This window comes from Nicotiana attenuata, unplaced genomic scaffold (genome assembly GCF_001879085.1).
Source record: "Nicotiana attenuata strain UT unplaced genomic scaffold, NIATTr2, whole genome shotgun sequence".
In the NCBI taxonomy this organism is placed as follows: domain Eukaryota; kingdom Viridiplantae; phylum Streptophyta; class Magnoliopsida; order Solanales; family Solanaceae; genus Nicotiana; species Nicotiana attenuata.
The window spans coordinates 81,289-95,107 of record NW_017672697.1 but is presented as its reverse complement, the minus strand read 5'-3'; positions in this window follow the sequence as shown (position 1 = coordinate 95,107).

Here is a 13,819-nt window from a genome sequence, read left to right as displayed (position 1 = left end):
AGGTACCTCCCTCTTCCTCATTCTTAGAACCTTCTCCTATAGCTTTCCTTTTTTGAAGCAAGGTTCGAGTCTTGTCCAAGTCAAGTGCAGCATTACCAGACATGCGAAGGGCTGTGACAACATCAGCTGTCATTCCTCTGTTACTAAATCCTGATTAAAAGAAGAATACACAATCAACATTAAGAAAAAAGTACTTAATGTGCAAAAAGAAAAATGTATAAAGAAAAGAGGTGATACCGTGTGTTTAACTTTCCAGCCATGTAAAGCGGAAATTGATTTCCAAGTTCTTTGCTCCTTAGGAGCAACCTTCAAAATTGAATCTACCCAACCACGAAAGTTGGGAACAGGTTCCACATCTCCCATGGTTGCTACAAAAAACCAAAAAGAGATAAATTTAGAAAAAGAATCGAAATTCTCAACAGAAAAAGAGGTACGGTCAAATAAAAAAAGAAACTTACGTGCAAAATTCCACTTCTCAGGGAAGGGAATATTTGTTTCACCAAGTAAATCCACCGTACGCACAGCAACGTAACGGGCATACCATCCACGATCATTGTCATCTTCTGTACTTACCAAAACCTTCTTGCTTCTCGCAGTTAAGGTAAAGACTCCATGACGTATCAAATTAGGGTGGTATAAATGGATAAGGTGAGAAAAGGTGAAATTAACAGTGGCTTTGGTAGAAAGATATCTCAAACAAGCCACTGCTCTCCATACTAAAGGACCAACTTGGGCCAGACAAATATTAAAGAAACGGCAAAAATCGAGGATGATTGGGTCAATTGGGGGATTAAAACCAAAGTAAAAGGGTAAGTATAGACAAAAGAGTATCCAATACTAAAAGAAGAAATTCTTTGGTTTATGGAAGGAATTGACATTCGAAGACTATTTTTCCAGTTACAATCTCCTCTGATGGTAGGGATTGTAAGTTCGGTCACTAATGTAGGATGTGTGTCAGTTTTGTCTAAACCAGCAACTTGCTTTTGAAGGGATTGTCTATCACTTACAAAAGATAAATCACTTGGTACGATTTCATCAACTAAAGGTTCTCGAGAAGAATCAGCAATTTCTTTACCTTTAGAAGAAGGAGTTTTCAGAATAGAACTCCTAGAAGAAGAACCAGAAGAGCCGCCTCGAGTAGATTCTAACCCTGTACGAAGTCTGCCTCCTCTGTCTCTTCTATGTCTAACAGGGGCATTGGGGAATTTGTCTAAAATAGGAACTTTTCTAGGGTTAGGGTTTGGAGACGCCATTGTTGAGCAGAGATGAATCGAGGGGAAGCAAAAATAAGGAAGAAAAACGTTTGCTAAAGATTTATGGAGAAGAAGACAAAGAAAGAAAAGGGGCAAGTTTATGTATAAACTCAACCGTCAGTAATTAAAAAGTGTAATGATGGAAAGCCTATAATAAAGGCAACTATCACTTCGTGAATAGTGGAGTTACAAAAGCCTTAGAAAAAGGCTGCAAAATCGCAGAACTAATGAGAAGACGACACGTATATGGTGCATTAAATAGAAGAGACAATTGAAGAGGCAATACTGTCATCGCATTGATTATGGCAAAAATTCCCTTTTTAATGAAGAACCACTTTCCAAATATTTAATTGATAAATAAATGGAAAGTGGGGGGACTATCTGTATTGGAAAAAAGTTGAATTTATATTGAAGATGACGTGGCGTGACATGTGGACTGGACAAATAGTCAAAGTATAACAATTAAGAAAAAGGTACGGGAGATGACAGGTACGAGAAGAGGAAGTGAAACAGGCACGAGAAGCAATTTAAATACGAGTCTCGTATCAATTCGAGTCATTTAAAGCCAGTGGATCAAAAGGCATTGAAAACATGGATCTGAAGACAAAAAGGAGTCCAAATTCAGTATTAAATACCTGATACGTTAGAAAATTGGTATTTAATAGGAATGATTGTGTAACGGCTCATTTAATATCATTTATTGTCCATAATTGTCTCATTAAAGCTTAGGTTTCATTCCTTTATCTAGAATCAACTATAAAAGGAGGAAGTGGTATTGGGAAAAGATCATTGTGGACATCATATTGAAATAAAAACTTGTTCGCTGCTTTATTATTATTCTCAGAAAGCCTATTATTCTTTTTTGGTCTCTTGATTATCAGTAACCCGATTTTTCATCTCAAATTCTAGTTTTAACCGAAATAATATTTTTTGGTTAAACACCAAGGCCACGAAGTCTACCCCCTCTACCCCTTCTATGTCTCACAGGGGCATTGGGGAAACTGTCAAGAATTGGGACTCTTCTAGGGGATTTGAAGATGACATGGTAGAAAGGCTTGAACAGAGGAAGAAGTGAATAGAAGTAAATAGTGAAATATTAGGTAAAAATTTGTGGAAGGAGGATTAAGTTTATATAAAAGCAACCGTCAAAGATTAAGAAGTGTAATGATGGAAAGCCTATAATAAAGGCAACTATCACTTCGTGAATATTGGAGTTGAAGAAGCCTTGAAAAAAGGCTGCAGAATCACAGAGCTAATGAGAAGGAGACACGTGTGCGATGCATTAAATAGAAAAGACAACTGAAGCGTTAGTACTGTCATAACATTAATTATGGCAAAAATTCCCTTTTTAATGAAGATCCACTTCCCAAATATTTAATTGATAAATAAATGGAAAGTGGGGGGACTATCTGTATTGGGAAAAAATTGAATTTAAATATTGAAGATGACATGTCATGACACGTGGACCGGTCAAATAGTCAAAGCATGACAAACAGTTAGAAGACACGAGCAACAATAGATGCGGGAGAGAAGATACGAGCTACTATCCAGATGAAACGAGACTCGTACCTGTTCGAGCCATTTAAAGCTCGAAGATCAGAAGGAATTGAAGATATGAATCTGATAGCGTAAAAGAGTCCAAATTCAACATTAAATGCCAAATACGTTAGAGAATTTGTATTTAATAAGAATGATTGAATAACGTTTCTTTTAATGTCATTTACTGCTCGTAATTGCCTCATTAAGACAAAGATATTACACTTTCTCTTAGAATTGACTATAAAAGGAGAAAGTCACAACATTTGTAAGACACAAAATATCATTCCGATTATACTGAAATATACTCTTATTCATTGCTTTATTGTTGTTCACAAAATCTCTTATTTCTTGATTATCAGTAACCCGATTTCTCTATTAACTTCTAGCTTTAACCAAATATTCAGTTTTCTGGTTAAACAATTGTATTCACTGTCTTTTTTTTTCATTGTATTTTAATGTATCCTGATGTATTCTATGTATTTTATTATATTCACTGTCTCGCTATATGCCATGAATGTATTCATATATATTTTTTTAATTAATATAATTTATGTATTCAGATGTATTATATAATTTCTCTGAAGATTGCTATATTTTTGGGGTATTTTTCGGTTGAGAATCTTTTTTATAACTGAAAATACAATTTTTGTGTGTTATAATTGAGTTTGTTGAGTTATATTAGGAGTCTATTATGTTAATTGATTCACTTTCCGTTTTAAAAATAGTGTAATCCCCTATTTCACGCCGTAAATACAGTCGAATACAATAATCTGTCTAGCTGTAATCCCATGTTTCACTCCATGAATAATACACTCGAATACAACAACTGATTAGCTGGACTTCCCTGATTCTCGCCTATTTTTGCTACTGTATTCATGAATATAATAGCTTAAATACGTCGAATACATTTTATAACCACAAAAAAGGTATCTATAATCCGTAATATAGCAAATGGTATCTATAAATAGCTAATTACTACTAAAAGATAGTGCTTTAAGAAAATTTACTTTTTTTTCAATCTTCCTTTTTTTTTTGAAAAATAGATTTTAGTTACTTTTTTCTGTTGAATTATGTAAACCACTTTGTCTAAAAAAAATCAGATACACTTTTTCCTGGGTCAAGACATGGAAAATTTTGCAAATAGATGGTACGTCTAATTAGCTGGAACAAATCGATGTTCTATTGTGGTGTAACCAGCACATCAGTAGATGCGGCGTACTAGTACTATATGATATGCAACATCAACTAACTAACAGCTTGTTTGGATGGTTGTTATCCATTGTATCGTATTGTATTGTTTTTCCAGAATAATGTTTGTGTTGATTGTTTAGTTAAAATTGGTTGTATTGTATTGTTAAATCTATTATTCCGGAACAATGAAAAGTCTCATTTTTTTAAACAACCGATTTGGTGTGGTGGGATCGTTTCCTATTTTTCTTTTTAATTATGTCCTAACTAATTACTTTATAATTCTATTTTACCCTTTAACTTTTTTTTTATTTTAAATAATAGCAAAGTCTCTGATAGTTTATATGAGTCCACCAAACTACAGAGTACCAGGTCCTCTATGAGTTTCCACGAGAATACTAATAAAACAGTAAGTAAATAAGACAGGGAGTTTTACGTGGAAAAATCCCTGCTCAAGGGGATAAAAAATCACGACCTACACTGGTAGGATTTCAACTTCACTATGAGCAACTTTTAGATTACAACCTATGTAATCTAGGTATTAAACTCTTAATCCCTCACTAACTCATAATACACCTATTACAAGCCACTTTGCAATACACCTATTACAAAGACTTCAACTCATGACTAACACTAGTCACGACACAAACACAAAGGGTTTATGATTTTACAAATGGGTACCTAAGCAACGCTTCTAGCTAAGCAAATTAGGAATTACAATGAAGAACAAATACAAAGTTACAACTCAACTAAGGACAACAGAATACTGCATTTAGGAACTAGTTCGTAGTAGCGTTAAACTTTGTTCTTTATGCACTTGAGAATTGAATGCTCCACTCTTAGAAGGCTTGAATGCTTGGAGTGAATTCTCAAGTGTTCAAGTGATGTTTTGTTGTAATACTCTTGTTAATACACCTTTGATGACATCACTTGAATGATGTAAGCACTTGGTTGGTCAAAGGATAAGTGACTGCAGAACTGTGCTGCACTGTTTCTGTGGCAATCACTTTTCAGCTGTACATAGTTGACTTTCGTACTGCTGTTAGGGACATACAAGGGACCAGGTCCCTGTGCTGGTTCTCTGTCTTCTACAGCTGCAGCATTTCACATTAGCTGGAGTCCTGGCTGGAGTCCGTTGATTAGCAATGTATACCAAGTGTGTCAGGTTCCCTATCTGGTTCTTGACAGTATGTTTGTTAGATTATCAAAACATAAGGCTAAGACATTGAAAACCCGTCAATTTCCCCCTTTTTGATGATGACAAACTTAGACATTGATAACATATTTTTAGAGCAGAAATAACCAGATGAAGCAACATGAACTTCACAAGTTCCCCCTGACTTTATGCTGTCCCGTTAATCAGATCCCTGTTTCAATTATACTTCCCCCTTTTGGTATCATTAAAAATACACAAGCAGACAATCAGCATAAAGAAGTCAAGCCTAGCTAACTCATGCCACATATGCGCACAACATGATAGAAAAGAGAAACAGAGAACACAAACATTTAGATAGCAAAAGAGGATAGTTTTCTATATATAAAACATATGCCTTTGCTTATAAAGCAAAGGCAAAGATTGGACTGTTAAAATCGGGAGCAGTACTGATACATCCCATCCACATCAAAACAAAAGAAACAAAAATAACTGCCAAGTCATCAAAACAAAAATAGAAAATCCAGAAACTGGTCACTGAAGGGGTTGCTTAGGGGGCACTAGGAGTAGAGGGCTTGGAAGCTGCAGCAGGGGTTTGGAGAACTAGGTCTATTCGGGCATTCGCCGACTTTTGCTCGGTGAGCAATTTTGCTTTCAGGTTCTCCACTTGTGCCCTGAGATCAGCATTTTCTTTTGTCAAACGAACGAACTCCTCATTTGACTCTTGGGCCCCTTGGGCCTGCTGACCTTCCTAGATAGCGTTCCCCGCCTTCAATCGTCGAATCTCCTCAGTTGTGCTGTTTTGAGCATTGATGAGCTGAGTGATTATCGATGTACTGCCTACCCCCCCCCCCCCCCCATTCTTCTCGATGCACTCACATTCTTCCAAAATTATTTGAGAGAAGGTCTGCTTCTTTGTCCCTACTTTGCCTTGTCCTAGTGGCACTTTGAAAAACTTAAACACTTGCATAAGAAGAAACCCATATGGAAGACCATGATTGCCATCCTTGAAAGTTGCTACCTTCTACATATGTTCGATCATGATGGCAGGCAAGTTCACAGGTGTAAATCCATCCAGTTGCTCCATTAGATATAAGTCAGACCTGGAAGTCATGGACCTCCTCTCAGCACGGGGTAACAGAACCTTGTTCACCAGCTCGAAGAGCAACTGATAAACAGGGAGCAAGGCCTTCTTGTGAACCTGGTCCCCCTTCTGGTTTGCATTATCTTCACCACTGCATTTCGGAAGTTTGACCCACACGCATCTTTCACAGTAGACAGACCAACCGTAGGTACTTTCAGAATATCCCCAAGCAGACTCACATCAAACACGGTATCCACCCCATTAACTAAGGCACAAATATGGTCGGTATCAACAGGAAAGAGGCTGACATAGTAGCTTTGAACCTCATCCTCAAACACCTTGGGTGCATCCATTTGGAATAAATTCCCCCACTGTTGAAACTCAACCATTGCAATGACTTGTCTCATACCAGCCATATCAGAAATTGCTGGGTCAAAAGTGCGACCCAACAAGACCTTTTGGTGCCTCAATCGTTCTGAAGCAGAACTAGTTTCACTTCTCACCCTTTTAGCAGAAACAGGTTCCTTAACAGTTTCCAACTTTCTCTTGCCGAACTTCAGAACACTTGATTTTGCTTTTCCCTAGACTTGACCACAACATCCTCATCAGAAACTGATGGTTCACTCACAAAATCTTTCAAGTTTGAACAGGGGGTTGTAACATTCTCCACTGAAGCAGGTTGCTTCTTCTTCTGGGAACTTCCCACCAAGGAACTAGGTTCCTCTGTTGTTTCCTCTTCAACTTCCACCACAGGGACATCCTTATCACACACTACTTCATTATTTTTCACCAGCCTCTTCCTTTTCTTCTTACTGTTCTTTCTGCTCTTTTGAAGGGCAGAGTCATAAGCTACCTTTGCTTGCAACCTAGTAGTAGGTCGCTTAGTAAAAGACTCAGGAGTGATTACTGCCCTTCGCTTGACTATAAACGCATCAAGAGCAATGTTGTCTTGATCTTCCTAATCTCTAGACCTCATCTCAGGGACCAGAATGTCCAAGGGCTCAACAAAAAAGTGTGGAGAAGGTGTAGGAGCAGAACTGGCCTGGGAGTGGGAACCTTGACCTGTTACCTCCGGAGAGGGGTCAGGTCCCTCACAAGAGGGCCTAGTAGTTTCTACTGGTGCAGAGCCTTCAACGAGCACGATGGCTCCTTCTTCCACCAGTCCCTGTTTCTCATTCCTCTGAGACTTAGGTATATCGGAAACGTTGACTATCCCATCTGCAAAGACAACAAAAATGGTTTTGGCGGTTTCCTCCTCTAGAGACTCCATGGACAACACAGTATCTGAAGTAATAATGGCGGAAGGTTGATCAACCCTAGCCCCTGAAACCTCTACAACCTTTGTACTATCACCATGTTTTCCACTTTTGTCTTGGTCGGTGAGAATCGCAGAAGATAGAGACGAAGGATCATCGACTTTTGGGGTTTCTGAGTCCTCAACATTTGGAGGGAGAGGAAGGTCTGAGATAGTCACATCAGGACAGGGGAGTGAAGGAAAATCTGGATTGGAGGTTGTTTCAGTGGTTAAGACTGGAATGGTAACTGAGGATTCATCGGGGACGGAGGATCTAAGGGTGTTTTCTGGGTTAGTGTTGATTGAGTAAGGGATTTCAGAGTTATTGTCATCCATTGAAGAGACAGAGTAGAGAACTATTTGGAGAAGGTATAATGAGGGAATATGATCAGCGAAGAGAAGAGAGTGTTTTAATGAGAGAAGATAATTATGAAGAGAGAGATAGGAACCGGTTCTGAAAGGGCGGTAGTGCTTGGGGAGTTGCAACGTTTTAGAAGGGGATGGAAAGGATTTGAAACGAAAAGACATGACCGCAGAGTCTAAAAAGGTGGATTACATGGCACTTGATATTTGTACCTTTTCAAGATGTGTATTTGAAGAATACACATGACTACTAACCTTTGGTACAAGAACCAGGTTCTTGACCTGTCTTTGAACATTTCAATCCTCTTTCACCACTTATGCAATGCATCTACAACTTCTATAATCATCATGCGTGTTTACCTGCAACGGTATTGAAGTGAGTTAGACTTGGTCAGAAAATACTTTAGCTAATTTTACTTGAAGGTGGTTTTTCATAGCCAACTGATGGGAATCAGGTTCTCAAATAGGCTTCAAAAGCCCCAGCTTCACCCTATTTCTTTCAAAATGCTCCCTACTCAATGCTTCGGTGAAGATATCTGCAATTTGGTCTTTTGTACCACAGAACTTCATACAGATAAGCCCTTTCTCCACATTGTCCCTCAGAAAGTGATGCCTCACATCAATGTGCTTGGTTATTTTGTGTTGAACTGGATTCTTGGCCATGTTGAGTGCACTTGTATTATCACATAGAAGAGGCACACAATCAGTAAACACCCCAAAATCTTCCAATTGCTGTTTGATCCATAAGAGTTGAGCACAACAAGAAGCTGCAACTACATATTCTGCTTCAGATGTTGAAAGAGCCACTGAGTTTTACTTCCTTGTGCCCCATGAGATGAGACAAGATCCTAGAAAGTGAGCCATTCCAGAAGTACTTTTCCTTTCCACAAGATAACCAGCATAGTCAGTATTGGCATACCCAATAAGATTAAAAATGTCACCTGAGGGGTAATACAGAACCAGGTCCTGTGTTCCCTTAAGATATCTCAAAATTCTTTTGGCAGCCTTCAGATGAGATTCCTTGGGATTTGATAGAAACCTTGCACATAGACCCACACTGAAGACAATATCAGGTCTGCTGGCAGTGAGTAGAGAAGAGACCCAATAATGCCTCTATACATAGTTTGATTCACAGGAGATCCAGACTCATCCATGTCCAGTCGAGTAGCCGTTGCAATGGGAGTATCCACCACTTTTGATGCTTCCATATCAAACCTCTTCAAGAGCTCCTTGATGTATTTCTGCTGGCAAATGAATGTACCCTTTGTGGACTGCTTCACTTGAAGACCCAAGAAAAAATTCAGCTCCCCCATCATGCTCATTTCAAACTCACTTCCCATGAGTATTGCAAATTCTTCACACAGTGAATCAGCTGTTGCCCCAAAAATGATATCATCATCATATACCTGAACACTGAGCAGGTTCCTTCCCTGTTTCTTCAGGAACAAGGTGTTGTCAATTTTCCCTCTTGTAAAACCGTTTTCCAAGAGGAACTTTGACAGCCTTTCATACCAAGCTCGAGGAGCCTGCTTCAACCCATACAATGTTTTGTCCAATTTAAACACATATTCAGGGTGTTCATGACATTTAAACGCTGGAGGTTGCTTTACATAGGCTTCTTCCTTAAAAAGTCCATTTAGAAATGGACTTTTGACATCCATTTGGAATAGAGTGAATTCCATATGAGATGTAAAAGCGATTAGGATTCTAATAGCTTCCCTACGAGCAACCGGAGCAAACGTCTCATCATAATCAATTCCTTCCTCCTGATTGTAACCTTGAACCACTAGCCTAGCCTTGTTCCTTGTAGTGTTTCCATGTTCATCAAGCTTATTCCTAAATACCCACCTGGTTCCTATAACGGTTCGATCTTAGGGTCTGGGTACCAGGTTTCATATATTGTTCCTTTCGAACTGATTCAACTCATCTTGCATGGCTGTAATCCAGTCTGCATCCTTCAAGGCTTCCTTGATATTCTTGGGTTCTATTTGGGAAATAAAGGCTGAGAAGGCAAGTGAATTTCTGGCTTTTGATCTGGTTTGGACTCCAGAATCTAGAGGGGTAATTATGTTGTCGAGAGGATGAGAGCTTTTGTTTTTCCAGTTGGGCATTTGAGGCTCATTTGTAGAGGAGCTGGGTATATCTAACTGGTTCCCTTGTGTTCTTCTCTCAGCTACTTGTGGAGTACCTTGCTGCATCAACCACTCTTTCTTCAGCTTCAGTTTGGAGATGCTTGTTTTTCTCAGTTTGAACACACAAGCTAGTTTTCACAGCTTTCAACTCGTTTTCAAGCCTAATGTGTACCTCACTAGCTACCTCTTTTCCTTTCTCAGAATTTCCAGGTCTAGACTCAGTTCCTAGTCCCTCTATTGTTTCTCTTAGGTCTGCAATCACTATCAAGAGATCGTCTCTTTCCTCCTCAATTTCAGTCACCCTCTTCACTAAGGCCTCTTTTTCTTTACTGAAATTCTCAATGGTTTTCTTATAGTCAACATCTATAACCACCAAGTCATCTGTTTTATGTTCTAAATCACTTATGGTTTCCTTCAGATCAACTACACACACTACCATATCATCGCTAGTTTGTTCAGCTTCTCCTAGCTCTAAGGTCAAGGCATCTTTATCCTCCACAAGACTATGATAGGCATCAATTAATACATTAGCTAAATACATGAGTTTCTTAGGAGAGTAGGATTTCAGATTTCTCTGAACATCTCTGAAGCTTACCTCACTGTTGTCATCATCTTCATCATTATCTGATTGGGCCATCAAAGCAAATATTGAATCCTATTCATTTTCTTCACTTTCAACTGCCATCATGGAGCTGTCACCTGCATAAGTTTCATCTTCAGACACACTAGAGGAGTCTCCCCATGCTGCAAGAGCCTGTTTCACCACATTGTCAGCAGATCTCTTCCTTTTGAAGTGCTTGTCAGGAACCGGGTTCCTCTTTTCTGCTTTCTCAGGGTTGTATTTGGAGTGTTCTTGCTTCAGGAGAGGACAATCTTTGATATAGTGCCCTGGCTTTCCACACTTGTGGCAGAGATCATAGTTTTTTGGGTTGCTTGAGTTGCCCCTTTTTAGTGTTCCTTCATTTCTTCTGACCATCTTCTGAGACCTTTTGGTTAAGTAAGCCATGTCACTGTCCTCCTCACTTGAGTCATTGCTTTCAGTTTTGAGTACCATGTTCTTTTCTTTCTTTGGTTCTCTTCTTTCACTGTCTATCTTCCTCTTCATCTCATAGGTCTTCAGATTTCCAACCAGCTCGTCTATGGTCAGCTCCTGCAGGTCCTTTGCTTCAGTAATAACATTCACTTTACTTTCCCAAGAACTGGGCAGGATGCTAAGAATCTTCCTCACTAGCTTGTTCTTGGGAATGATTTCACCAAGTGAGTGTAACTCATTTATGATGGAAGTGAATCTTGTGTGCATATCTTGAATAGATTCATCGTCCTTCATCCTAAAGAGTTCATACTCGGTAGTGAGCATATCAATCTTAAACTGCTTTACTTGAGTGGTTCCCTCATGTGATGTTTGCAAAGCTTCCCATATCTCCTTGGTAGTTTCACAAGCAGAGATCCTATTGTATTTATCAGGTCCTATTCCACACACCAAAATTTTCTTGGCACGAAAATTTTTCTCCACAGCTTTCCTGTCTGCGTTAGTGTATTCTTTTCTGGTCTTTGGCATCGTCAATGGAAGATCTCCGACGTTCTTCTTTTGGATATAAGGACCATCACATATGACATCCCACAACTCAGAATCTTCAGCCATGATAAAATCATGCATTCTTGTCTTCCACCACCCATCGTATTGCCCATTGAACCTGGGTGGTCTATACGTAGATTGACCTTCTTCAAAATTTGGTGGAGCAGCCATAAGGATCCTTCCTAGGTGTTAGCCTGATAGGAGGAACCCGCTCTGATACCAATTGATAGTTTATATGAGTCCACCAAACTTTAGAGTACCAGGTTCTCTATGAGTTTCCACTGAGAATACTAATAAAACAGTAAGTAAATAAGACAGGGAGTTTTACGTGGAAAAATCCCTGCTCAAGGGGATAAAATACCACGACCTACACTGGTAGGATTTCAACTTCACTATGAGCAACTTTTAGATTACAACCTATGCAATCTAGGAATTAAACTCTTAATCCCTTACTAACTCGTAATACACCTATTACAAAGACTTCAAGTCATGACTAACTCTAGTCACGACACAAACACAAAAGGTTTATGGTTTTACAAATGGGTTCCTAAGCAACGCTTCTAGCTAAGCAAATTAGGAATTACAATGAAGAACAAATACAAAGTTACAACTCAACTAAGGACAACAGAATACTGGATTTAGGAACTGGTCCGTAGTAGCGTTAAACTTTGTTCTTGATGCACTTGAGAATTGAATGCTCGACTCTCAGAAGGCTTGAATGCTTGGAGTGAATTCTCAAGTGTTCAAGTGATGTTTTGTTGTAATGCTCTTGTTAATACACCTTTGATGACATCACTTGAATGATGTAGGCACTTGGTTGGTTAAAAGACAAGTGACTGCAGAACTGTGCTGCACTGTGTGCACTGTTTCTGTGGCAGTCACTTTCCAGCTGTACACAGTTGACTTTCGTACTGCTGTCAGGGACACACAAGGGACCAGGTCCCTGTGTTGGTTCTCTATCTTCTACAGTTGCAGCATTTCACATTAGCTGGAGTCCTGGCTGGAGTCCGTTGATTAGCAATGTATACCAAGTGTGTCAGGTTCCCTATCTAGTTCTTGACAGTAAGTTTGTTAGATCATCAAAATATAAGGCTAAGACATTGAAAACCCATCAGTCTCTTTCTCATATAATTCTATAATAGAATTCTACATGAAGTCTAATAACCTATATAAATTCTCGAAGGCAGCATCCTAAATATAACCTATATACGTGAAGCCTAATAACGTGAAAATCTCGTTCCTTCTGCCGCTTCCAAACTCTTCAGGTAGAGGTTTTCCCTTACTTTTGATTTATTCTTTCTTCTACCTTGATTTGTAATACCAATTATTGGTTGTTTTCAAGTGTGCAAAGTGTTATTTATCTTTATTCTGCCAACTCCTTCGTTCGTTTCTTTATTATCGTTGTTAATTTTTTTTCTTTAGGTTTTTGCTCTTGTTTTCAAGTTACAAATACTTATTTTCTTTATTTTTTATCAGTTACTATCTGTTTAGTTCTCCTATTGTATTGCAATTAAATCTAGTTGTTTGAGTAGTTAACCTCCTATTACGCTGAAGTTATGTGTGATTATTTTGCGATTCTTATTTGTATAACATAAGTACTTGATGATCAGTATGGTTTGCTAATGTGATTTACCAAGTACTATATACCCAATTATATATAACTAAGTAATTTAATGACTCTTTCATAGGGTACAATGTTGTTAAACAGTACTGCTAGAAAAGTTATAAACTATTGAAATTTACAAACAAAAATCCTTAACATTGGATTCCCAGTTAATTAGTTAACAAAAAATATAATCCCAAAAGTCCAAAAAAAAATGTGATTTAGAATATAAAAGAAGGACAAAAATAATAAAAGAGATTCTTAAACTTCTTTATAATTTGAAGATAAGAAGGTTTCAGGTGTGCCTAAAGAGAAACGACTGATGATTGGACATCAAAATATTTACTTCACTATCTTAGATGAGGGATTTCATCCATTCCATTGATATATATGTACAATATCCCAAAATTTTCACCTTAAGCTTTAGCTAGAATTTTTAACATGAGCACTTGTCAAGAACGGAAGCCCATACTTCTCCCAAGAATTCCAGTTAGTCGTCCCACCGTAAGAACCAAGCATCTGATAACTATATTTTACATAGTTCTTCATGTTTGATACGTAATATTATTTTCTATGAAGAAGGGTTCTTTTTTTGATTATGGTTTATTTTGTAGATAGTTAATTGGTTGATGCA